General features: G+C 47.4%; 16 non-coding genes across 16 annotated transcripts; 15 read left to right on the top strand and 1 right to left on the bottom strand.

Moving 5' to 3' along the window:
* Window positions 1–74, bottom strand: trnan-guu (transfer RNA asparagine (anticodon GUU)). Its single transcript has one exon. It is a non-coding gene; the product is annotated as a tRNA-Asn (tRNA).
* Window positions 75–13,072: 12,998 nt separating this feature from the next.
* trnae-uuc (transfer RNA glutamic acid (anticodon UUC)) lies at window positions 13,073–13,144 on the top strand. The gene has a single exon. It is a non-coding gene; the product is annotated as a tRNA-Glu (tRNA).
* Window positions 13,145–13,711: 567 nt separating this feature from the next.
* On the top strand, window positions 13,712–13,783 carry trnae-uuc (transfer RNA glutamic acid (anticodon UUC)). Its single transcript has one exon. It is a non-coding gene; the product is annotated as a tRNA-Glu (tRNA).
* Window positions 13,784–15,628: 1,845 nt separating this feature from the next.
* trnae-uuc (transfer RNA glutamic acid (anticodon UUC)) lies at window positions 15,629–15,700 on the top strand. The gene has a single exon. It is a non-coding gene; the product is annotated as a tRNA-Glu (tRNA).
* A 1,206-nt stretch (window positions 15,701–16,906) lies between these two features.
* Window positions 16,907–16,978, top strand: trnae-uuc (transfer RNA glutamic acid (anticodon UUC)). The gene has a single exon. It is a non-coding gene; the product is annotated as a tRNA-Glu (tRNA).
* A 567-nt stretch (window positions 16,979–17,545) lies between these two features.
* On the top strand, window positions 17,546–17,617 carry trnae-uuc (transfer RNA glutamic acid (anticodon UUC)). The gene has a single exon. It is a non-coding gene; the product is annotated as a tRNA-Glu (tRNA).
* Window positions 17,618–18,184: 567 nt separating this feature from the next.
* trnae-uuc (transfer RNA glutamic acid (anticodon UUC)) lies at window positions 18,185–18,256 on the top strand. Its single transcript has one exon. It is a non-coding gene; the product is annotated as a tRNA-Glu (tRNA).
* Window positions 18,257–18,823: 567 nt separating this feature from the next.
* On the top strand, window positions 18,824–18,895 carry trnae-uuc (transfer RNA glutamic acid (anticodon UUC)). The gene has a single exon. It is a non-coding gene; the product is annotated as a tRNA-Glu (tRNA).
* Window positions 18,896–19,462: 567 nt separating this feature from the next.
* Window positions 19,463–19,534, top strand: trnae-uuc (transfer RNA glutamic acid (anticodon UUC)). Its single transcript has one exon. It is a non-coding gene; the product is annotated as a tRNA-Glu (tRNA).
* Window positions 19,535–20,101: 567 nt separating this feature from the next.
* Window positions 20,102–20,173, top strand: trnae-uuc (transfer RNA glutamic acid (anticodon UUC)). The gene has a single exon. It is a non-coding gene; the product is annotated as a tRNA-Glu (tRNA).
* A 567-nt stretch (window positions 20,174–20,740) lies between these two features.
* trnae-uuc (transfer RNA glutamic acid (anticodon UUC)) lies at window positions 20,741–20,812 on the top strand. Its single transcript has one exon. It is a non-coding gene; the product is annotated as a tRNA-Glu (tRNA).
* A 567-nt stretch (window positions 20,813–21,379) lies between these two features.
* Window positions 21,380–21,451, top strand: trnae-uuc (transfer RNA glutamic acid (anticodon UUC)). The gene has a single exon. It is a non-coding gene; the product is annotated as a tRNA-Glu (tRNA).
* Window positions 21,452–22,018: 567 nt separating this feature from the next.
* Window positions 22,019–22,090, top strand: trnae-uuc (transfer RNA glutamic acid (anticodon UUC)). The gene has a single exon. It is a non-coding gene; the product is annotated as a tRNA-Glu (tRNA).
* Window positions 22,091–23,296: 1,206 nt separating this feature from the next.
* On the top strand, window positions 23,297–23,368 carry trnae-uuc (transfer RNA glutamic acid (anticodon UUC)). The gene has a single exon. It is a non-coding gene; the product is annotated as a tRNA-Glu (tRNA).
* Window positions 23,369–23,935: 567 nt separating this feature from the next.
* trnae-uuc (transfer RNA glutamic acid (anticodon UUC)) lies at window positions 23,936–24,007 on the top strand. Its single transcript has one exon. It is a non-coding gene; the product is annotated as a tRNA-Glu (tRNA).
* Window positions 24,008–24,573: 566 nt separating this feature from the next.
* Window positions 24,574–24,645, top strand: trnae-uuc (transfer RNA glutamic acid (anticodon UUC)). Its single transcript has one exon. It is a non-coding gene; the product is annotated as a tRNA-Glu (tRNA).
* The last annotated feature ends 489 nt before the right edge of the window (window positions 24,646–25,134 follow it).

Raw genomic sequence — 25,134 nt, 5'->3', positions numbered from 1 at the left:
CGCCCCTGGGTGGGCTCGAACCACCAACCTTTTGGTTAACAGCCGAACGCGCTAACCAATTGCGCCACAGAGGCAAGCAGGTGTAGGGGTTGCACCATCACTTAGAGGTGGCTGTTAGTGTGTTCATAATTCAGCCGGCCCCGCCGAGAATTACAATTGTCGTCTAACAGTTTTACTTTTACATAATAAAGCCTGGGACATTCATTGTGGAGACACCGGGGACAGTCTGCAGACACATCCATGTGACGAGGAACTAGCTTTTTACTCCAGGGCCGTCGCCCTTCGAGCCTTTCAGTGTTTTGCCTGTTCCCGAGTCCCCTCATTGGCTCGGAGGCGAGAAGGGGTTTGAATTCCTGATGTGCATGAACGACAATTCTTTCAATGTCTCAGATCAGTTCATACCCCGAGAACATCAGAGTCAACCTCCCGGCCTCTTCAACAAGGGGACGTTGTCTGGATTGTCTCTGGACAATCGATAGGATGAATGAAGATTGGTAAATGTATTTGGTGACAGTTCTGTTCTAGCCCTGTGAGCGAAACGTGGATCTGAAGGAATAAAAGGGACATTAACAACATCGATCTGAAATTGGATACGTGACAAGAAACAGAGCCATCACTAACAGTTTGCTTTTGAACTGGAGAAGGTTTCTCGTGAAATTAGCTTGAGGCTCGAGGTATGCAAGATCAACATAACTTAGGTAAAACACGCAAACACTTTCCTCGTTAGCAGACAGTGAAAGGCTTACAAAACGCAAATTAAACATTTTCGACAAGTGATACAGGGGGCTGGGAAGATAAGTATTATAAACTGTGAACACCAATGTTCTGGAGCACAACACTTACATTCAAAGACCGAAAACATCCAGATCCTGATTAATCAGATTGCATTGTGGTGCTTTTCTGCAAAACCTCCACTTGTAATGTCCTACAAAAGAGTGACAAAGCTCAGGATAGAAAATCTGAAGGGATGAACGTTGGCTTATTTTCTGAAGATTCGCAAAGCTAAGACTGTGTTTTGGTGATTGTTTCCTTTCCACTCCCAGGAGCCGCAGTGGGGGAGAAAAACACCATCTGATTCACTCCTGTCCCTTTTTAGTGAAGGAAACTGCTGTTGCAGGAAAGGGTCCACTCAGTCATCCCAGCTGCATGCTTTACCTGGCTGTACCAGGGATCCAGTAACAAACGGACAACTCAGCTGACCAACAAAGAAAGTGGGGTGGGGGGACTGGATGCACTTTGAGCTGGAGGTGTTTTCTTTTAAAAGCACTTATTGTATGCCTCTTTTCCTGGTGAAATCTGAAGCTGTAACAAAATAAGTTCGTAGTAAAGGTTACCTGAACATACCGTCAGGTTCAGACTCTGCGAGGTCCAACAGGTTTTTGTTTTAAAGCTGCTCATTTCTTTCAGCCTCCAGCACTAATGTCATGTCTCAGAAGGATCAGTGAATGAGTAGCTAATCTTGTTAGAAATTGTATATTTTTCAGGACTACAGGTTCATTGTTTCATTGGCATTGCAAAGTTTACTGGCAACAGTTAGAGGTGTGGGCTGTATTCACTGGAAATAAAGTTTCAAAATCTCACAAACACCAGGGTATAGTCCAACAGGTTTATTTGGAGGCACTGGGTTTCGAAGTGCTGCTCCTTCATCAGGTAGCTATGGAGTAGGATCACAAGGCACAGAATATAGTGCAAAAAGATTATAGTGTCATGCAACATAAGTGATGAATTGAAGAAACCTAGATTTCTGTTAAATCATTCATCTTTTAAAATGGATTGCAGATTTCGGCTAATTAATCTGTACATTCCAGAACTTATTTTAAGTCACGTTTTCCAGGAAACTTAATGTTTTATAAAAGGAGGGAGCACTTCACGTCAAACAATGCATGAAAGCTGTGAGGTTAGAGTCTGTCTGTATCCCAATCTTGAGTCAGACTGGTTCTACTTCCAAATATATAATCCTGCAAATGCAAATTCACTCCAAATGCGTGAGTGCGTGCATGAGAGAGAGAGTGTGTGTGTAAGTACGTGTGCATGCTGGGTAAAGTGTGTGTGTGATGGAGTATAATCATGTGCGAAGATGTATGCATTGGTGTGAGTGTAGGGACGTATTATTGTGTGTCTGAGAGAGAGCATGTCTACCGGAAAGGCTCTGCACGAGCGTGTGAGTGTGTAAGTGTGAGAGAGAGCATAACAGTGAAGTGGGGTTACCTGTCATGTGACATGAACCCAAGGTCGCGGTTGAGGCCATCCTCCTGGTTTGCCAAATTGGCTGTTAGCCTTTGCTGGGCCACTAAAAGTGATTAAGCAGTTACACAACACACATGGGAGAGGGCAGGGTGGGACGTGTCTTTCGATTTGCAGAAGGTGGGACGTTCTGGGTGCTAGAAACTAGGGAAAACACACACTGGAGGACCTTCGGCACAGAGAGATGGAGCTGGAAGCCAGGCTGGAGACACGTTGGGGGAACCACTGTGGATACAGGCCGTTTGACCCACCAAGTCCATACTGACCCTCGGAAGAACATACCCTCACCCCCGACCCACCCGATAACCCCCACAGCTTATCCCTGAATTTCGAACGCCCAATCCATTCTAGCCTGCACATTTTTGGAACATGGGAGGAAAACCAAGCGCCCAGAGGAAACCCACGTAGACAGGGAGTGGGGGAGGGGTAGGAAAGGGCAAAATCCACACTGTCACCATGAGGGTGGGTTCAAACCCAGGTCCCTGGCGCTGCAAGGAATCCCCTCTCCAGCACTCGGCAACCGATTGGCTTCTGCCCAATCCTGGTGACACTCCAGTCAGTTTGAGGAAATCAATTTGCTTCCATAGAGTTTCCACGGGTCAGGGGTCGTTGTTACCCGCCAGATTCAACAATCCAATGAAAGGCTCGTCTACAGCGAGAACACTAGTCCACATTTCGCGAAAGAATTAAAGTTCTCTCTGCAATTAGAGACATTGAGCACTCCCACGCAGGCTACGTGTATTCATGGGGATTCTCAATGCACGTTGATATTCGAAATTCCCCAATCCTGGGAAAAAAGATTGAGTGCATTCACCCTCTCCATGCCTCTCAGGATCTCTTCACCTCTATAAGCCCGCCCCAACCCCCCGAGGCTCTTATGCTCGAAATAAAAACGTCATAGCTTGTCCAACCTCTCCCTGTTACTCAGACCTTGAGTCCTGGTTTCTTGTAAATGTCTTCTGCACTCTTTTCAAGTTTAATAACATCTTTGTTTCGCAAGATGATCAAAACGAATCACAATACTCCAAGTGTGGCCTCACCAATATCCTGATTAACTGCAACATAACTTGTCAACTTCTATACTCAATTCCCTGACTGATGAAGGCCAGTGAGGCTTAAGCCTTCTTCACTGCCCTGTCTACCTATTTTGTTGGACATATCGGACCTGCTCCAAACTGGATAATCTAACTGATGTGACAGGAAACCGCTTCCTTTCTTGAGACAAGTCTCCCAGAGAGAACTTGCTGGCTGACTGTCTGAACTACTGAACCTCAGTGCCCTACTGCCCTCAGGAGGAGGGTCCACATATTTGCGTAAAGTGGTGCTCGCAACTTTTATCATCTTTGGGATGGATCTCCATTCATTCAGTGCTATGGAGTCATGTAGGCCAGAAACATACCCTTCAGACCAACCAGTCCATGATCCCCAACTAAACTAATGCCCCCTGTCTGCTCTTGGCCTATAACCAGTTTGTTAGTAGTTGTGTTTATTTTTTAACTGTAACGATTGGATAAAAAAAATTGCTGATAATTGATTTTAAAGTGTTGGGGATTTATTTTTATCACTAGAACAGGTTACACCACTTTTCAGGTTAATTTTACCTAATGTAGGGCAACATGTTCCTCTGGGTGTTTCTGTTTGAGATCTTGAATGCTGCTGTGATGTCCTGCTGAATGCAATGGAGTCAATATTAATCCTCGCCTCACTGTGGCTGTGAGTGAATTGCCTTAATTTGGCTCCTGACTCAGAAACTGCGCAGAGAATCAACTGCTGAAACAATGATTTACACTTTATTGTATGTAGCAACCAAAGATACCACCCCCCCCCCCCACCCAACCCCTCTCAAGTCACCAAGTTCAACCTCACTCCCAACTTGGGGATCACCCAATTGATGGCAGAATTTAACTGACTTTCCACCGACAATATCTGTCTCTGGAAGTGTTCAGGGATTCACTGCAGTGTTGTTCTTCCAAGTACTACTGCTGCATCTTTCTGGGTTTAAATTCTGGTGGAGATTCCTCACTTTGAAATCTGTGGTGTGATGTTTCTTTAGATTCTAACACCACCTCCCACATTGCTAGAGACAGGTTTAGCTGTCTGTTTGAAACAGCCTGTCCTGTAAGTAACCTCTTGGTGTCAAGGCCATCCTTCCACAGACAGACTAACTTGTCCTTTTGTCACGAGTTTATTAAAAACTTATCTCATCTGTCCCAGGAAACAGCTTGTTGTTATACATCCTTCTTCCCAGGGATAGTTAACTGGCAGAAATTAGGCCATTCAGCCCATTGAATCTGCTCCACCATTCAATCTTGGCTGATAACTTTCTCATCCCCATTCTCCCCGTAAACCTTGATACTTAAGAATGATTATATGGTGGAGCAGACTCAATGGGCTGAATTGCCTAATTTCTGCTTCTGAGGGCTTATGATTTTGCAGTTTCTCAGTGGCCCTTTTGTTTCTTGGTCCAGAAGGAGTTATTGCTGACCCAGGTAGTTTGGAAAGTTCTGGAGTTTACAGGACCACACCATATTCCTCTCTGCATTGTCCAGGAATAACTATTCCTTCTGAGATATTGGAAATTCCAGAGATACCTTGGTATCCCTGAATAAAATCGGTTTGTCAGAAAATCTCTGCTGCTACTCTGGAACAGAAGGATTATGGGGAGAAAATTCAGAAATCAGATGTGCAAAGAGACGATGGAGTTCTATTCCAGGATTCTCTCAAGGTAAACTTGAAGGTTGAATCACTAGTTGGGGAGGCAAATGCAATGATGGCATTTATTTTGATCAGACTTGAATATAAAGGCAGGGATGTACTTCTGAGGCTCTGTAAGGCTCCGGTCAAGCCGCATTTGGAGTATTGAACGCAATTTTGGGCCCCATATCTCAGGAAGGATGTACTGGCCCCTTTATTATTAACTATTCAATTCAGCTCATTGAATCAATTCTGCCATTTATTCAGATCACATTAGCTCTGGTAAAGATCAACTCCACTTTCTTGCTATTTCCACATAATCCTCGATTCCCTCACTAGTTAAACAAAAACTGACAGCCTTGAATGTAATTAACGACCCAAGCTCAACAACCCCCTGTAGTAACATGGTCCACAGATTTACAGTCCCCAGTAAAAATTCCTATCTGTCTTCAACATGCAATCTCTCATTTGCAGGTTATTCCCTCTGGTGCTAGACTCACCCACAAAGGTAAACTTTTCCACATCAAGCCTGTCAAGTCTCCTCAGAATCGCTTATGTGAAAATAAGGTTACCTCTAAATCTTCTCACTTCTAATAAGTATAGGCCCAACCAATTCACTTCTCTTCATATGATATTCTTTTCATCCTGGTCAAACTTCTCTGGACTGCCACCAAAGTCAGTATATCTTTCCTTGGGTAAAGGACCCACCCAGTGTTCAGTTTTGGCCTGACTGTTGCCTGATAAAGGTTCACTATAACCTCCCGACTTTTATACTCTATTTAAAGGTCAACCTCCCATTTGCCTTCCCTATTACTCACTGAACTTGGATGAAGAGATGCATGGGTATGGGCTTCCAAATCCCTCAATTCAACAGCTTTCTCCATTTAACATTCAGCACTGTTCGTCCTGGCAAAGTGCACAACCTCATTTCCCCAAATTCTATTCCATTTGCCATTTGCTTAACCTGTCTATATACCTCTGCAGATATTTCATGTCTTCTCACCACCTGCCTTCCTATCAACCATCTTTTCTGCAATCTTGGCAACAGTGCATTCACTTCACTTATCCAAGTAAATAATTGTAAATAATACATATTGTAAATAATTTTGGTCCCAGCACTGATCCCTGTGGCAAACTACTGATTACAATTTGCTATCCTGAACATGCCCCTTATCCCAATTGTATCATTGGTTAGCCAATCCTCTATCCATGCCTCTTTGCTTATTATTTCATGAGATGTGAATATCATTGGGTCTGCCAACAACCCTTCCCAAACTGTCCTTGAAAATGTGGCGCTGAGCTGCCACTTAAATTGCTTCACATAATTTGGTCTGCAATAATGTTCAGGAGCGAGTTCCAGGTTTTTGATCAATAACAAAGAAGCAATGCGATATATTTCACAGTTGGAATGCTGTGCTCACACTTACCTGCTCTTGGTGGTTGAGGTGATGGCTTGGAAGTGCTTTTGAAGAGCCACCAATTAATCAAGCCAGACTGATAGATTGTGGCCAGAGATTCTGCTTTTTGACTTTCATCATCAATCTACATTCTTTCCAGCCAAGAGTTTAGTCTGAAACTGCCACACAATTCCTCCTGTTATAGCTTCAATCAACTATAATAATATGACGATTCTTGGGATGAGTTTTCACACCTGAGTGCAAAATAAATATAGATCATTGTTTCCAGCTCTGCTGGAACAAAAAAAAAACAGCAAATTGGTGGATAATTACAGTTGGTGCAAACAAAGCTAGCGATCGATAAAGACTAACCCTGTTTACTTCAATGGCCAAATTACATTTTGAAAACCAAGTACACTCAGACAACTTGTAAAAGTGGTTCATAGGAGGAGAAATGGGGCATTGAAGAGGAGTGAAATGATTGCTTTTGGTCACCGCCACCATTGTCTGAAAAAGATGTTGAAAGGATTCTTAAAAGGTGGGCAACAAAGTGGAGTGGTATAACACTTCAGACACCGCAAAGTGTAAGATCACTTTCTAGTGGAAGAAAAAGACATTTCTTAATTCTCGAAGAACGGGGGAACAAATGGGGAATAAATCTGAATTGGGAACTCTTTCTTATTAAGGATGTTCCTTCACCACAGTCTTGGTTCAGAGCATAAGTTCTTCATCAGGAATGAAGGTTGGTCCAACGGGGCTGAGAGATAATTGGGAAGGGGATGGGGATGGAGGAGAGGTAGCTGTGAATGAAATAGGTCGATGGAGGTGCTGATTTATCGTGAGAGGTAAGACAGGAGGGTGGAGCGAATAGGTGGGAAGCAAGATGAAAATGTAGGACAGCTCAAGAGACCAATGCCGAGTTGGAAGGTTGGATCTGGGACAAGGCGCGTGGTGTGGGAGTGAGGGTGAGGAGAAATATGGAAACTGGTGAAATCGATATTGATCCCATGTAGTTGCTGGGTCCCAAGGCGAAAGATGAAGTGTTCTTCCTACAAGCGTCAGGTAGCTAGAGCTTGGAGGGGGATGCGGCACAGGACTTGCATGCCCTTGACGGATTGGGAGGGGAAGTTAAAGTATTCAGCCACAGGGCGGTGGGGACGTTTAGGTTTGGAGTCCGAGAGCTGTTTCCTGAAATGTTCTGCAAGTTGGCATCCAGTCTCCCCAATGTGGCAGAGCAATGGACGTATAAATAAATTTTATAAACAAATTGTATAAATTTTAGCATGCTGGAGTTATTATCTTTAATGAAGATAACGAAAATATTAATAAAATTGGGTGACTGTTTGAAACGGTTTGTTGGTCAGGCTCAACTCATCCCCTTGAAATGAGACAATGCCATTGATAGCGGTGAACTGCTCTTTTTGCTGTAAAACCACAAGTTCTTGATTTATTTTCACAACTTACTGGTATTCACACCTGCACATTCAATGTCAAACTCTGACATCAGAAATGAAATTACAACATTAATTTTGACTTACAATATTCGAACAAACAAATTAGTAGCACACAGTGAATGCCAAGCCTGATAAATATGAAATCAAATTTGACCAAAAAAATATACAATCAAGATGGGAGATAATAAATGGGGGAAGTGCAGAAAGCAAGAAATGCAGCATCAAAGAAGGTGCTCCTCCAGGGAGTGTATTTTACGAACTACCACTGCTAAATATAAACAAACACTCTGACATGACCCTCCGGTTTTAATGTGAACCAAAGCCCCATACAGTAGGTACCATTTAAATAAGTTAATAGATACAAGCCTTGAGCAAATCCAGCCCCCCTTTTGGAACTCGGAGTTTTCTCCAGCTCCGGGGGGTTGTTGAGCTCCTGGGCTCTAGCTGCCACTGCTCTTCTGAAGAAGCTTTGGGAAGCAGATGCAAAGGCAAGATACAGAACAGAGCACCTTTGCCAAGGAAAGCAGCTTATGGAGACATTGAGCAATAGCATCACATGGTCTTGACCCCTCGGTTATGCGCCCAGCACACTCATACTGCACTACTCTGCTTCAGTGCTCCCAGTCGCAGGATTGTGGATCAGTTTAAAGTCGATCCTATATCTCTGATAACATCGCTGCACAAGGCAGTGAAGAAAGGTTTAATCACACTAACCTTCATCAGTTAGGGAATTGAGTAAAGATGTTGGCAAGATATAGTGTGGTTATGCAGAACGTTGATGAGGCTGCACCTGGAATATTGTGATCAGTTTTGGTCTCCTTGGTATCGTGTGATTTCTGACATCTTCAACTCTGGGTTTGTGTTGAACTTGATAGGATATTTTGTCCAACTCAGCATGTTTAAACAGTATCGCTCGGAGGGAGTCATTTGAAATATTTGAGGAGGTGAGTTCAACAAGATTGAAGTATTCAAAGTTACTTGGACTCTCTTTTAAACTTACATCGGGACCAGGAGTCAGAGACACATACAACATGGAAACAAAGCCTTCAGTCCAACTTTTCCACGCTGACCTGATATCCTAAATTAATCTAGTCCCATTTGACAGCACCTGACCCATATACTCTGGCAGCTCAATTCATGTATGTACCACCCTCTGCATGAAGAAGTTGACCCTTTAATATATTTCGCCTCTCACCCTAACCTATGCCCTCTAGTTCTGGACTCCTCCATCCCAGGGAAAATACCTTGTCTTTTACCCTGTCCATCCCTCTCATGAATTTGTAACCTCTATTAGGTCACTCCTCTACTTCCAATGCTCCACTGAAAACAGCCCCAGCCTATTCAGACTCTCCCTGTAGCTCAAACCCTCCAACCCCCAGCAACATTTCGTAAATCGTTTCTCATAGAGAAGTCAACGTTTAAGCCCTGAAGAAGCGTTAATACCCAAAATGCTGACTACTCCACATCCTGGTGCTGCCTGGCTTGCTGTATTCTCCCGACCTCCTGCTTGCCTACTTCGGGTTGCAGTAGGTAGTGGCTCAGTGGTTACCACCGCAGCCTCACTGTGCCACAGATCCAGGTTTGATTCCAGCCTTGAGTGACTGTCTGTGAGGAGTTTGTACATTCTCCCAGTGTCTGCGTGGGTTTTCTCTGGGTGGTCCTGTCCAAAGACATGCAGGTCTGAGGTTTGATGAAGGCCTTCCTGCACTTAGAGCAACTGAACAACCTCTCCCCCATGTGGACCCACGAGTGGGCCAGCAGGTCAGAAGAAAGAGCAAAGCCCTTCATGCACTCGGGTCAGAAGAACGGCCTCTCCTCGGTGTGGACCCACTGGTGTCTCAGCAGGTGGGAAGAACTGCTAAAGGCCATCTCGCACTCAGGGCTTGAGAACAGTTGTCCCAGGTGTGGATCAACCAGTGAGTCCGCATGGCAGAGGAATCACTAAAGGCCTTCCCGCACTCGGGGCAGCAGAAGGGCCTCTCCTCACTGTGGACTCATTGGTGCTTCAGAACCGTTTCAAATTTCACAATATCCTTCTGATAGGAGTGAGACCAGAATTGCACACAATATTCCAAATGTATTCCACAATATTCCAGTGTCCTGTCCAGCCACAACGAAACTTCCCAACTCCTATACTCAAGTTAGAGGATTGTGAAAGTTTTTAAAACTCACAAAATAAAATAGGAAAAAAAGGGAAGGACAAACCGAATTTTTGAAGTCAACTTGGAAGCATCATTGAGAAATCAGCGGACTGGGTTTATTAGGTACCTGTTCTCCTTAAATACACTATATACATCTTTCTCTTCTGCTCTTCGTAGTTCACAAAACCATGCTGAGTATCCTTGATCACATTATTCCTATCCAGATGTTCATAAATCCTATCCCTTACAATTTTCTCTAAGACTTTGCCCACAAAAGAAGTGAGACTCACCGGCTTATACTTACTAGGGTTATCCCTACTCTGCTCCTTGAACAAGGAAACCACATTTGCTATCCTCCAGTCTTCTGGCACTATTCCTGTAGACAACGAGGTCATAAAAATCAAGGCCAATGGCTCTGCAATCTCCTCCCTTGCTTCCCAGAGAATCCTAGTATTAATGCCATCAGGCCCAGGGGACTTATCTATTTTCACCCTTTCCAGAAATTCCAATACCTCTTCCCTACATACTTCAAAGCCATCAATTTTCAATATTCATATCGGCAACAATGTCCTGTTCCTGAGTGAATACTGATGAAAAGTATTCATTCAGTGTCTCCCCAATCTCTTCGGCCTCCATGCGCAACTTCCCACTACTATCCTTGACTGGACCTATTCCTACCCGAGTCATTCTTTTATTCCTGACATACCTATAGAAAGCCTTTGGGTTTTCCCTAATCCTACCAACCAATTACTTTTCGTGCCCCCTCCTTGCTGCTCTTAACTCTCTTTAGATCCTCCCTGGCTAACTTATAACTCTCAATCGCCCCAATTGAATTTCATGCCTCATCTTTACATAGGCCGCCCTCTTCACTTTAACAAGGGATTCCAATTCATTATTAAACCATGGCTCCCTCACATGACCCTTTCCTCCCTGCCTCACTGGTACATACTTATCAAGGACACTCAATAGTTGCTCCTTGAACAAGCTCCACATATCGATTGCACCCTTCCATTGAAGCCTACTTTTCCAAGCCACGCATCCTAAGTCATGCCTCACCGCATCATAATTTCCCAGTCCCCAGCTATAAATCTTGCCCGACAGTGCACACTTATCCCTCTTCATCACCAGAGTAAAAGTCACCGAATTGTGGTCACTGTCCCCAAAGTGCTCACCTACCTCCAATTCTAACACCTGGCCTGGTTCGTTACCCAGAACCAAATCTAGTACGGCCTCACCTCTTGTTGGCCTGTCAACATATTGTGTCATCTAACGTACTAGAGCTATAGCTTTCCCAGTCAATATCTGGAAAGTTAAAGACCCCCATAACAACCACCCTATTACTTACACTCTTCTCCTGAATCACCCCGGCAATCCTTTCTTCTACGTCTCTAGGACTATTAGGCCTGTAGAAAACTCCTCACCTTTCCTATTTCCAACCTCAGCCCAAACTACGTCAAATGGCGAGTCTTCATTCATCGTCCTTTCCACCGCTGTAATACTATCCTTTACAAGCAATGCCACACACACCCTCTTTTACCCCCACCTCTGACCCTACTAAAACATTTAAACACTGGAACCTGCAACAGCCAATCCTGCCCCTGTTCTACCCATGTCTCCGTGATAGCCACAACATCGAAATCCCAGGTACCAACCCACACTGCAAGTTCACCTTCCTTATTTCGTATACTTCTCACATTGACGTATATACACTTCAAGCCACCTTCCTGTTTAGAGGCAACCTCCTTCGAGATTGATGCCATGTTCCTAACCTCCCTACACTCAAGGTCCTGCACCCTAAAGCTGCAGTCTACATGTCCCTGCAGAGTTAGTTTAAACCCTCCCAAAGAGCACTAGCAAACCTCCCCCAAAGGATGGTGGTGCACCTCAGGCTCAGGTGGAGACCATCCTGTTTATACAGATACCACCTTCCCCAGAAAGAACCCCAGTTATCCAGATACTGGAATCCCTCCCTCCTGCACCATCCCTGTAGCCACGCATTTAACTGTTCTCTCTCACTATTCCTCGACTCTCTATCACGTGGCACGGGTAACAAACCAGAGACAACAACTCTGTTTGTTCGAACACTGCTCTTCCAACCTAGCTCCCTGAAAGCCTGCCTAACATCCTCATGCTTCTTCCTACCTATGTCGTTGCTGCCAATGTGGACCACGACTTCGGGCTGCTCCCCCACCCCCTTAAGGAACCGGAAAACACGATCAGAAACGTCACTTACCCTTGCACCTGGGAGGCAACATACCAAAAGTGAGTCTCTCTCGCCCCCACGAAACCGGCTATCTGTGCCCCAAACTATCGAGTCCCCAATAACTCTTGCTCTGCTCTTCTCCAACCTTCCCTTCTGAGCAACAGGAACAGGCTCCGTGCCAGAGCCCTGAACCCCACTGCTTACCCCTGGTAAGTCGTCGTACCAACAAGTATCCAAAATGGCATACTTGTTCTTGAGGGGAACGACCGCAGGAGGTCTCTGCATTGGCTGCTTTCTCCAAGACCCTCACTGTCACCCATCTGTCTGCAATCTTTGGAGTTGCTACTTTCCTAAAGCACCGATCTATGACCCCCTCTGCCTCCCGAATGATTCTAAATTCATCCAACTCCAGCTCCAGTTCGCGAACATGCTCTTGGAGGAGCTGGAGATGGGTGCACTTACGGCAAGTGTAATCATCAGGGACGACCATGGCATCCCTCCCCTCAAACATGTTGCAAGAGGAACATTGCACTGTCTTCACTGCCATCCCTCTAAAAGTAACTTTTAAGAAAAACTAGGTCTGAAGAATAGAACAAGCAAAATGCAGCACTGACCTGCTTACCACAATGGGTCTTATCATAAGGTTAGAGGAGGAGGGCGGGTGGGAGGCACTATCACTGTAGTGCCTCGGGATCCTCTCCTGCGCGCCTTTATCGGAAAAAAAACCTACCCAGGTAAGCTTGCGCTACACCAGCTTCCGGGTCCGGTCCGCGCTTTTTTCCAATAAAGGCGCGCAGGTGAGTCCCGGAGATGTGACTTGACTCTCCAGTCTCCCCAATGTGATAGAGATCGGATAAAGTCTTCTTCCTGCCGCAGCCCGGATTCGATTCCCAGGCAGCGAGGCAATTTTCAGCACAGCTACAAGAGCGGATTTACGTCTCCCTGGTGGTCTAGTGGTTAGGATTTGGCGCTTTCACCGCCGCGGCCCGGGTTCGATTCCCGGTCAGGGAAGCAGTTTTCAACGGGTCTTAATGCGCTGTACAGTTGTTTCTTGATCTTCGTTGTTCCTGGGCACTGCAATGTGAAGTAGTTCGTTGAAATAGCATCCTGATGCAGATTTGTTTGCATGTGTTGGGATGATTGCTTCTGCCGCTACAAAAGAGTGAACAATCCTCACTCTCTCAGTGGAGCAGGTCCGGGCTTTTTGGCAGTGTCTGTTTGCAGACGCGGTTATGTTTGTTTAACAGTTTAAATTTAATACTTTTGTATCCATTGCTCCCGAAGCGATCTCTATCACATTGGGAAGACTGGAGAGTCAAGTCACATCTCTGGGACTCTCCTGCGCGCCTTTATCGGAAAAAAAACCTACCCAGGTAAGCTTGCGCTACACCAGCTTCCGGGTCCGGTCCGCGCTTTTTTCCAATAAAGGCGCGCAGGTGAGTCCCGGAGATGTGACTTGACTCTCCAGTCTCCCCAATGTGATAGAGATCGGATAAAGTCTTCTTCCTGCCGCAGCCCGGATTCGATTCCCAGGCAGCGAGGCAATTTTCAGCACAGCTACAAGAGCGGATTTACGTCTCCCTGGTGGTCTAGTGGTTAGGATTTGGCGCTTTCACCGCCGCGGCCCGGGTTCGATTCCCGGTCAGGGAAGCAGTTTTCAACGGGTCTTAATGCGCTGTACAGTTGTTTCTTGATCTTCGTTGTTCCTGGGCACTGCAATGTGAAGTAGTTCGTTGAAATAGCATCCTGATGCAGATTTGTTTGCATGTGTTGGGATGATTGCTTCTGCCGCTACAAAAGAGTGAACAATCCTCACTCTCTCAGTGGAGCAGGTCCGGGCTTTTTGGCAGTGTCTGTTTGCAGACGCGGTTATGTTTGTTTAACAGTTTAAATTTAATACTTTTGTATCCATTGCTCCCGAAGCGATCTCTATCACATTGGGAAGACTGGAGAGTCAAGTCACATCTCTGGGACTCTCCTGCGCGCCTTTATCGGAAAAAAAACCTACCCAGGTAAGCTTGCGCTACACCAGCTTCCGGGTCCGGTCCGCGCTTTTTTCCAATAAAGGCGCGCAGGTGAGTCCCGGAGATGTGACTTGACTCTCCAGTCTCCCCAATGTGATAGAGATCGGATAAAGTCTTCTTCCTGCCGCAGCCCGGATTCGATTCCCAGGCAGCGAGGCAATTTTCAGCACAGCTACAAGAGCGGATTTACGTCTCCCTGGTGGTCTAGTGGTTAGGATTTGGCGCTTTCACCGCCGCGGCCCGGGTTCGATTCCCGGTCACGGAAGCAGTTTTCAACGGGTCTTAATGCGCTGTACAGTTGTTTCTTGATCTTCGTTGTTCCTGGGCACTGCAATGTGAAGTAGTTCGTTGAAATAGCATCCTGATGCAGATTTGTTTGCATGTGTTGGGATGATTGCTTCTGCCGCTACAAAAGAGTGAACAATCCTCACTCTCTCAGTGGAGCAGGTCCGGGCTTTTTGGCAGTGTCTGTTTGCAGACGCGGTTATGTTTGTTTAACAGTTTAAATTTAATACTTTTGTATCCATTGCTCCCGAAGCGATCTCTATCACATTGGGAAGACTGGAGAGTCAAGTCACATCTCTGGGACTCTCCTGCGCGCCTTTATCGGAAAAAAAACCTACCCAGGTAAGCTTGCGCTACACCAGCTTCCGGGTCCGGTCCGCGCTTTTTTCCAATAAAGGCGCGCAGGTGAGTCCCGGAGATGTGACTTGACTCTCCAGTCTCCCCAATGTGATAGAGATCGGATAAAGTCTTCTTCCTGCCGCAGCCCGGATTCGATTCCCAGGCAGCGAGGCAATTTTCAGCACAGCTACAAGAGCGGATTTACGTCTCCCTGGTGGTCTAGTGGTTAGGATTTGGCGCTTTCACCGCCGCGGCCCGGGTTCGATTCCCGGTCACGGAAGCAGTTTTCAACGGGTCTTAATGCGCTGTACAGTTGTTTCTTGATCTTCGTTGTTCCTGGGCACTGCAATGTGAAGTAGTTCGTTGCAATAGCATCCTGATGCAGATTTGTTTGCATGTGTTGGGATGATTGCTTCTGCCGCTACAAAAGAGTGAACAATCCTCACTCTCTCAGTGGAGCAGGTCCGGGCTTTTTGGCAGTGTCTGTTTGCAGACGCGGTTATGTTTGTTTAACAGTTTAAATTTAATACTTTTGTATCCATTGCTCCCGAAGCGATCTCTATCACATTGGGAAGACTGGAGAGTCAAGTCACATCTCTGGGACTCTCCTGCGCGCCTTTATCGGAAAAAAAACCTACCCAGGTAAGCTTGCGCTACACCAGCTTCCGGGTCCGGTCCGCGCTTTTTTCCAATAAAGGCGCGCAGGTGAGTCCCGGAGATGTGACTTGACTCTCCAGTCTCCCCAATGTGATAGAGATCGGATAAAGTCTTCTTCCTGCCGCAGCCCGGATTCGATTCCCAGGCAGCGAGGCAATTTTCAGCACAGCTACAAGAGCGGATTTACGTCTCCCTGGTGGTCTAGTGGTTAGGATTTGGCGCTTTCACCGCCGCGGCCCGGGTTCGATTCCCGGTCAGGGAAGCAGTTTTCAACGGGTCTTAATGCGCTGTACAGTTGTTTCTTGATCTTCGTTGTTCCTGGGCACTGCAATGTGAAGTAGTTCGTTGAAATAGCATCCTGATGCAGATTTGTTTGCATGTGTTGGGATGATTGCTTCTGCCGCTACAAAAGAGTGAACAATCCTCACTCTCTCAGTGGAGCAGGTCCGGGCTTTTTGGCAGTGTCTGTTTGCAGACGCGGTTATGTTTGTTTAACAGTTTAAATTTAATACTTTTGTATCCATTGCTCCCGAAGCGATCTCTATCACATTGGGAAGACTGGAGAGTCAAGTCACATCTCTGGGACTCTCCTGCGCGCCTTTATCGGAAAAAAAACCTACCCAGGTAAGCTTGCGCTACACCAGCTTCCGGGTCCGGTCCGCGCTTTTTTCCAATAAAGGCGCGCAGGTGAGTCCCGGAGATGTGACTTGACTCTCCAGTCTCCCCAATGTGATAGAGATCGGATAAAGTCTTCTTCCTGCCGCAGCCCGGATTCGATTCCCAGGCAGCGAGGCAATTTTCAGCACAGCTACAAGAGCGGATTTACGTCTCCCTGGTGGTCTAGTGGTTAGGATTTGGCGCTTTCACCGCCGCGGCCCGGGTTCGATTCCCGGTCACGGAAGCAGTTTTCAACGGGTCTTAATGCGCTGTACAGTTGTTTCTTGATCTTCGTTGTTCCTGGGCACTGCAATGTGAAGTAGTTCGTTGAAATAGCATCCTGATGCAGATTTGTTTGCATGTGTTGGGATGATTGCTTCTGCCGCTACAAAACAGTGAACAATCCTCACTCTCTCAGTGGAGCAGGTCCGGGCTTTTTGGCAGTGTCTGTTTGCAGACGCGGTTATGTTTGTTTAACAGTTTAAATTTAATACTTTTGTATCCATTGCTCCCGAAGCGATCTCTATCACATTGGGAAGACTGGAGAGTCAAGTCACATCTCTGGGACTCTCCTGCGCGCCTTTATCGGAAAAAAAACCTACCCAGGTAAGCTTGCGCTACACCAGCTTCCGGGTCCGGTCCGCGCTTTTTTCCAATAAAGGCGCGCAGGTGAGTCCCGGAGATGTGACTTGACTCTCCAGTCTCCCCAATGTGATAGAGATCGGATAAAGTCTTCTTCCTGCCGCAGCCCGGATTCGATTCCCAGGCAGCGAGGCAATTTTCAGCACAGCTACAAGAGCGGATTTACGTCTCCCTGGTGGTCTAGTGGTTAGGATTTGGCGCTTTCACCGCCGCGGCCCGGGTTCGATTCCCGGTCACGGAAGCAGTTTTCAACGGGTCTTAATGCGCTGTACAGTTGTTTCTTGATCTTCGTTGTTCCTGGGCACTGCAATGTGAAGTAGTTCGTTGCAATAGCATCCTGATGCAGATTTGTTTGCATGTGTTGGGATGATTGCTTCTGCCGCTACAAAAGAGTGAACAATCCTCACTCTCTCAGTGGAGCAGGTCCGGGCTTTTTGGCAGTGTCTGTTTGCAGACGCGGTTATGTTTGTTTAACAGTTTAAATTTAATACTTTTGTATCCATTGCTCCCGAAGCGATCTCTATCACATTGGGAAGACTGGAGAGTCAAGTCACATCTCTGGGACTCTCCTGCGCGCCTTTATCGGAAAAAAAACCTACCCAGGTAAGCTTGCGCTACACCAGCTTCCGGGTCCGGTCCGCGCTTTTTTCCAATAAAGGCGCGCAGGTGAGTCCCGGAGATGTGACTTGACTCTCCAGTCTCCCCAATGTGATAGAGATCGGATAAAGTCTTCTTCCTGCCGCAGCCCGGATTCGATTCCCAGGCAGCGAGGCAATTTTCAGCACAGCTACAAGAGCGGATTTACGTCTCCCTGGTGGTCTAGTGGTTAGGATTTGGCGCTTTCACCGCCGCGGCCCGGGTTCGATTCCCGGTCACGGAAGCAGTTTTCAACGGGTCTTAATGCGCTGTACAGTTGTTTCTTGATCTTCGTTGTTCCTGGGCACTGCAATGTGAAGTAGTTCGTTGCAATAGCATCCTGATGCAGATTTGTTTGCATGTGTTGGGATGATTGCTTCTGCCGCTACAAAAGAGTGAACAATCCTCACTCTCTCAGTGGAGCAGGTCCGGGCTTTTTGGCAGTGTCTGTTTGCAGACGCGGTTATGTTTGTTTAACAGTTTAAATTTAATACTTTTGTATCCATTGCTCCCGAAGCGATCTCTATCACATTGGGAAGACTGGAGAGTCAAGTCACATCTCTGGGACTCTCCTGCGCGCCTTTATCGGAAAAAAAACCTACCCAGGTAAGCTTGCGCTACACCAGCTTCCGGGTCCGGTCCGCGCTTTTTTCCAATAAAGGCGCGCAGGTGAGTCCCGGAGATGTGACTTGACTCTCCAGTCTCCCCAATGTGATAGAGATCGGATAAAGTCTTCTTCCTGCCGCAGCCCGGATTCGATTCCCAGGCAGCGAGGCAATTTTCAGCACAGCTACAAGAGCGGATTTACGTCTCCCTGGTGGTCTAGTGGTTAGGATTTGGCGCTTTCACCGCCGCGGCCCGGGTTCGATTCCCGGTCAGGGAAGCAGTTTTCAACGGGTCTTAATGCGCTGTACAGTTGTTTCTTGATCTTCGTTGTTCCTGGGCACTGCAATGTGAAGTAGTTCGTTGAAATAGCATCCTGATGCAGATTTGTTTGCATGTGTTGGGATGATTGCTTCTGCCGCTACAAAAGAGTGAACAATCCTCACTCTCTCAGTGGAGCAGGTCCGGGCTTTTTGGCAGTGTCTGTTTGCAGACGCGGTTATGTTTGTTTAACAGTTTAAATTTAATACTTTTGTATCCATTGCTCCCGAAGCGATCTCTATCACATTGGGAAGACTGGAGAGTCAAGTCACATCTCTGGGACTCTCCTGCGCGCCTTTATCGGAAAAAAAACCTACCCAGGTAAGCTTGCGCTACACCAGCTTCCGGGTCCGGTCCGCGCTTTTTTCCAATAAAGGCGCGCAGGTGAGTCCCGGAGATGTGACTTGACTCTCCAGTCTCCCCAATGTGATAGAGATCGGATAAAGTCTTCTTCCTGCCGCAGCCCGGATTCGATTCCCAGGCAGCGAGGCAATTTTCAGCACAGCTACAAGAGCGGATTTACGTCTCCCTGGTGGTCTAGTGGTTAGGATTTGGCGCTTTCACCGCCGCGGCCCGGGTTCGATTCCCGGTCACGGAAGCAGTTTTCAACGGGTCTTAATGCGCTGTACAGTTGTTTCTTGATCTTCGTTGTTCCTGGGCACTGCAATGTGAAGTAGTTCGTTGAAATAGCATCCTGATGCAGATTTGTTTGCATGTGTTGGGATGATTGCTTCTGCCGCTACAAAAGAGTGAACAATCCTCACTCTCTCAGTGGAGCAGGTCCGGGCTTTTTGGCAGTGTCTGTTTGCAGACGCGGTTATGTTTGTTTAACAGTTTAAATTTAATACTTTTGTATCCATTGCTCCCGAAGCGATCTCTATCACATTGGGAAGACTGGAGAGTCAAGTCACATCTCTGGGACTCTCCTGCGCGCCTTTATCGGAAAAAAAACCTACCCAGGTAAGCTTGCGCTACACCAGCTTCCGGGTCCGGTCCGCGCTTTTTTCCAATAAAGGCGCGCAGGTGAGTCCCGGAGATGTGACTTGACTCTCCAGTCTCCCCAATGTGATAGAGATCGGATAAAGTCTTCTTCCTGCCGCAGCCCGGATTCGATTCCCAGGCAGCGAGGCAATTTTCAGCACAGCTACAAGAGCGGATTTACGTCTCCCTGGTGGTCTAGTGGTTAGGATTTGGCGCTTTCACCGCCGCGGCCCGGGTTCGATTCCCGGTCACGGAAGCAGTTTTCAACGGGTCTTAATGCGCTGTACAGTTGTTTCTTGATCTTCGTTGTTCCTGGGCACTGCAATGTGAAGTAGTTCGTTGAAATAGCATCCTGATGCAGATTTGTTTGCATGTGTTGGGATGATTGCTTCTGCCGCTACAAAAGAGTGAACAATCCTCACTCTCTCAGTGGAGCAGGTCCGGGCTTTTTGGCAGTGTCTGTTTGCAGACGCGGTTATGTTTGTTTAACAGTTTAAATTTAATACTTTTGTATCCATTGCTCCCGAAGCGATCTCTATCACATTGGGAAGACTGGAGAGTCAAGTCACATCTCTGGGACTCTCCTGCGCGCCTTTATCGGAAAAAAAACCTACCCAGGTAAGCTTGCGCTACACCAGCTTCCGGGTCCGGTCCGCGCTTTTTTCCAATAAAGGCGCGCAGGTGAGTCCCGGAGATGTGACTTGACTCTCCAGTCTCCCCAATGTGATAGAGATCGGATAAAGTCTTCTTCCTGCCGCAGCCCGGATTCGATTCCCAGGCAGCGAGGCAATTTTCAGCACAGCTACAAGAGCGGATTTACGTCTCCCTGGTGGTCTAGTGGTTAGGATTTGGCGCTTTCACCGCCGCGGCCCGGGTTCGATTCCCGGTCAGGGAAGCAGTTTTCAACGGGTCTTAATGCGCTGTACAGTTGTTTCTTGATCTTCGTTGTTCCTGGGCACTGCAATGTGAAGTAGTTCGTTGAAATAGCATCCTGATGCAGATTTGTTTGCATGTGTTGGGATGATTGCTTCTGCCGCTACAAAAGAGTGAACAATCCTCACTCTCTCAGTGGAGCAGGTCCGGGCTTTTTGGCAGTGTCTGTTTGCAGACGCGGTTATGTTTGTTTAACAGTTTAAATTTAATACTTTTGTATCCATTGCTCCCGAAGCGATCTCTATCACATTGGGAAGACTGGAGAGTCAAGTCACATCTCTGGGACTCTCCTGCGCGCCTTTATCGGAAAAAAAACCTACCCAGGTAAGCTTGCGCTACACCAGCTTCCGGGTCCGGTCCGCGCTTTTTTCCAATAAAGGCGCGCAGGTGAGTCCCGGAGATGTGACTTGACTCTCCAGTCTCCCCAATGTGATAGAGATCGGATAAAGTCTTCTTCCTGCCGCAGCCCGGATTCGATTCCCAGGCAGCGAGGCAATTTTCAGCACAGCTACAAGAGCGGATTTACGTCTCCCTGGTGGTCTAGTGGTTAGGATTTGGCGCTTTCACCGCCGCGGCCCGGGTTCGATTCCCGGTCAGGGAAGCAGTTTTCAACGGGTCTTAATGCGCTGTACAGTTGTTTCTTGATCTTCGTTGTTCCTGGGCACTGCAATGTGAAGTAGTTCGTTGAAATAGCATCCTGATGCAGATTTGTTTGCATGTGTTGGGAAGATTGATTCTGCCGCTACAAAAGAGTGAGCAATCCTCACTCTCTCAGTGGAGCAGGTCAGGGCTTTTTGGCAGTGTCTGTTTGCAGACGCGGTTATGTTTGTTTAACAGTTTAAATTTAATACTTTTGTATCCATTGCTCCCGAAGCGATCTCTATCACATTGGGAAGACTGGAGAGTCAAGTCACATCTCTGGGACTCTCCTGCGCGCCTTTATGGGAAAGAAAACCTACCCAGGTAAGCTTGCGCTACACCAGCTTCCGGGTCCGGTCCGCGCTTTTTTCCAATAAAGGCGCGCAGGTGAGTCCCGGAGATGTGACTTGACTCTCCAGTCTCCCCAATGTGATAGAGATCGGATAAAGTCTTCTTCCTGCCGCAGCCCGGATTCGATTCCCAGGCAGCGAGGCAATTTTCAGCACAGCTACAAGAGCGGATTTACGTCTCCCTGGTGGTCTAGTGGTTAGGATTTGGCGCTTTCACCGCCGCGGCCCGGGTTCGATTCCCGGTCAGGGAAGCAGTTTTCAACGGGTCTTAATGCGCTGTACAGTTGTTTCTTGATCTTCGTTGTTCCTGGGCACTGCAATGTGAAGTAGTTCGTTGAAATAGCATCCTGATGCAGATTTGTTTGCATGTGTTGGGATGATTGCTTCTGCCGCTACAAAAGAGTGAACAATCCTCACTCTCTCAGTGGAGCAGGTCCGGGCTTTTTGGCAGTGTCTGTTTGCAGACGCGGTTATGTTTGTTTAACAGTTTAAATTTAATACTTTTGTATCCATTGCTCCCGAAGCGATCTCTATCACATTGGGAAGACTGGAGAGTCAAGTCACATCTCTGGGACTCTCCTGCGCGCCTTTATCGGAAAAAAAACCGACCCAGGTAAGCTTGCGCTACACCAGCTTCCGGGTCCGGTCCGCGCTTTTTTCCAATAAAGGCGCGCAGGTGAATCCCGGAGATGTGACTTGACTCTCCAGTCTCCCCAATGTGATAGAGATCGGATAAAGTCTTCTTCCTGCCGCAGCCCGGATTCGATTCCCAGGCAGCGAGGCAATTTTCAGCACAGCTACAAGAGCGGATTTACGTCTCCCTGGTGGTCTAGTGGTTAGGATTTGGCGCTTTCACCGCCGCGGCCCGGGTTCGATTCCCGGTCAGGGAAGCAGTTTTCAACGGGTCTTAATGCGCTGTACAGTTGTTTCTTGATCTTCGTTGTTCCTGGGCACTGCAATGTGAAGTAGTTCGTTGAAATAGCATCCTGATGCAGATTTGTTTGCATGTGTTGGGATGATTGCTTCTGCCGCTACAAAAGAGTGAACAATCCTCACTCTCTCAGTGGAGCAGGTCCGGGCTTTTTGGCAGTGTCTGTTTGCAGACGCGGTTATGTTTGTTTAACAGTTTAAATTTAATACTTTTGTATCCATTGCTCCCGAAGCGATCTCTATCACATTGGGAAGACTGGAGAGTCAAGTCACATCTCTGGGACTCTCCTGCGCGCCTTTATCGGAAAAAAAACCTACCCAGGTAAGCTTCCGCTACACCAGCTTCCGGGTCCGGTCCGCGCTTTTTTCCAATAAAGGCGCGCAGGTGAATCCCGGAGATGTGACTTGACTCTCCAGTCTCCCCAATGTGATAGAGATCGGATAAAGTCTTCTTCCTGCCGCAGCCCGGATTCGATTCCCAGGCAGCGAGGCAATTTTCAGCACAGCTACAAGAGCGGATTTACGTTTCCCTGGTGGTCTAGTGGTTAGGATTTGGCGCTTTCACCGCCGCGGCCCGGGTTCGATTCCCAGTCACGGAAGCAGTTTTCAACGGGTCTTAATGCGCTGTACAGTTGTTTCTTGATCTTCGTTGTTCCTGGGCACTGCAATGTGAAGTAGTTCGTTGAAATAGCATCCTGATGCAGATTTGTTTGCATGTGTTGGGATGATTGCTTCTGCCGCTACAAAAGAGTGAACAATCCTCACTCTCTCAGTGGAGCAGGTCCGGGCTTTTTGGCAGTGTCTGTTTGCAGACGCGGTTATGTTTGTTTAACAGTTTAAATTTAATACTTTTGTATCCATTGCTCCCGAAGCGATCTCTATCACATTGGGAAGACTGGAGAGTCAAGTCACATCTCTGGGACTCTCCTGCGCGCCTTTATCGGAAAAAAAACCTACCCAGGTAAGCTTGCGCTACACCAGCTTCCGGGTCCGGTCCGCGCTTTTTTCCAATAAAGGCGCGCAGGTGAGTCCCGGAGATGTGACTTGACTCTCCAGTCTCCCCAATGTGATAGAGATCGGATAAAGTCTTCTTCCTGCCGCAGCCCGGATTCGATTCCCAGGCAGCGAGGCAATTTTCAGCACAGCTACAAGAGCGGATTTACGTCTCCCTGGTGGTCTAGTGGTTAGGATTTGGCGCTTTCACCGCCGCGGCCCGGGTTCGATTCCCGGTCAGGGAAGCAGTTTTCAACGGGTCTTAATGCGCTGTACAGTTGTTTCTTGATCTTCGTTGTTCCTGGGCACTGCAATGTGAAGTAGTTCGTTGAAATAGCATCCTGATGCAGATTTGTTTGCATGTGTTGGGATGATTGCTTCTGCCGCTACAAAAGAGTGAACAATCCTCACTCTCTCAGTGGAGCAGGTCCGGGCTTTTTGGCAGTGTCTGTTTGCAGACGCGGTTATGTTTGTTTAACAGTTTAAATTTAATACTTTTGTATCCATTGCTCCCGAAGCGATCTCTATCACATTGGGAAGACTGGAGAGTCAAGTCACATCTCTGGGACTCTCCTGCGCGCCTTTATCGGAAAAAAAACCTACCCAGGTAAGCTTGCGCTACACCAGCTTCCGGGTCCGGTCCGCGCTTTTTTCCAATAAAGGCGCGCAGGTGAGTCCCGGAGATGTGACTTGACTCTCCAGTCTCCCCAATGTGATAGAGATCGGATAAAGTCTTCTTCCTGCCGCAGCCCGGATTCGATTCCCAGGCAGCGAGGCAATTTTCAGCACAGCTACAAGAGCGGATTTACGTCTCCCTGGTGGTCTAGTGGTTAGGATTTGGCGCTTTCACCGCCGCGGCCCGGGTTCGATTCCCGGTCAGGGAAGCAGTTTTCAACGGGTCTTAATGCGCTGTACAGTTGTTTCTTGATCTTCGTTGTTCCTGGGCACTGCAATGTGAAGTAGTTCGTTGAAATAGCATCCTGATGCAGATTTGTTTGCATGTGTTGGGATGATTGCTTCTGCCGCTACAAAAGAGTGAACAATCCTCACTCTCTCAGTGGAGCAGGTCCGGGCTTTTTGGCAGTGTCTGTTTGCAGACGCGGTTATGTTTGTTTAACAGTTTAAATTTAATACTTTTGTATCCATTGCTCCCGAAGCGATCTCTATCACATTGGGAAGACTGGAGAGTCAAGTCACATCTCTGGGACTCTCCTGCGCGCCTTTATCGGAAAAAAACCTACCCAGGTAAGCTTGCGCTACACCAGCTTCCGGGTCCGGTCCGCGCTTTTTTCCAATAAAGGCGCGCAGGTGAGTCCCGGAGATGTGACTTGACTCTCCAGTCTCCCCAATGTGATAGAGATCGGATAAAGTCTTCTTCCTGCCGCAGCCCGGATTCGATTCCCAGGCAGCGAGGCAATTTTCAGCACAGCTACAAGAGCGGATTTACGTCTCCCTGGTGGTCTAGTGGTTAGGATTTGGCGCTTTCACCGCCGCGGCCCGGGTTCGATTCCCGGTCAGGGAAGCAGTTTTCAACGGGTCTTAATGCGCTGTACAGTTGTTTCTTGATCTTCGTTGTTCCTGGGCACTGCAATGTGAAGTAGTTCGTTGAAATAGCATCCTGATGCAGATTTGTTTGCATGTGTTGGGATGATTGCTTCTGCCGCTACAAAAGAGTGAACAATCCTCACTCTCTCAGTGGAGCAGGTCCGGGCTTTTTGGCAGTGTCTGTTTGCAGACGCGGTTATGTTTGTTTAACAGTTTAAATTTAATACTTTTGTATCCATTGCTCCCGAAGCGATCTCTATCACATTGGGAAGACTGGAGAGTCAAGTCACATCTCTGGGACTCTCCTGCGCGCCTTTATCGGAAAAAAAACCTACCCAGGTAAGCTTGCGCTACACCAGCTTCCGGGTCCGGTCCGCGCTTTTTTCCAATAAAGGCGCGCAGGTGAGTCCCGGAGATGTGACTTGACTCTCCAGTCTCCCCAATGTGATAGAGATCGGATAAAGTC

This window comes from Hemiscyllium ocellatum (assembly GCF_020745735.1).
Source record: "Hemiscyllium ocellatum isolate sHemOce1 chromosome 27 unlocalized genomic scaffold, sHemOce1.pat.X.cur. SUPER_27_unloc_9, whole genome shotgun sequence".
Taxonomy (NCBI): Eukaryota; Metazoa; Chordata; class Chondrichthyes; order Orectolobiformes; family Hemiscylliidae; genus Hemiscyllium; species Hemiscyllium ocellatum.
The sequence above is the reverse complement of the archived record's forward strand: the minus strand, read 5'-3'. Positions and strand labels throughout refer to the sequence as shown.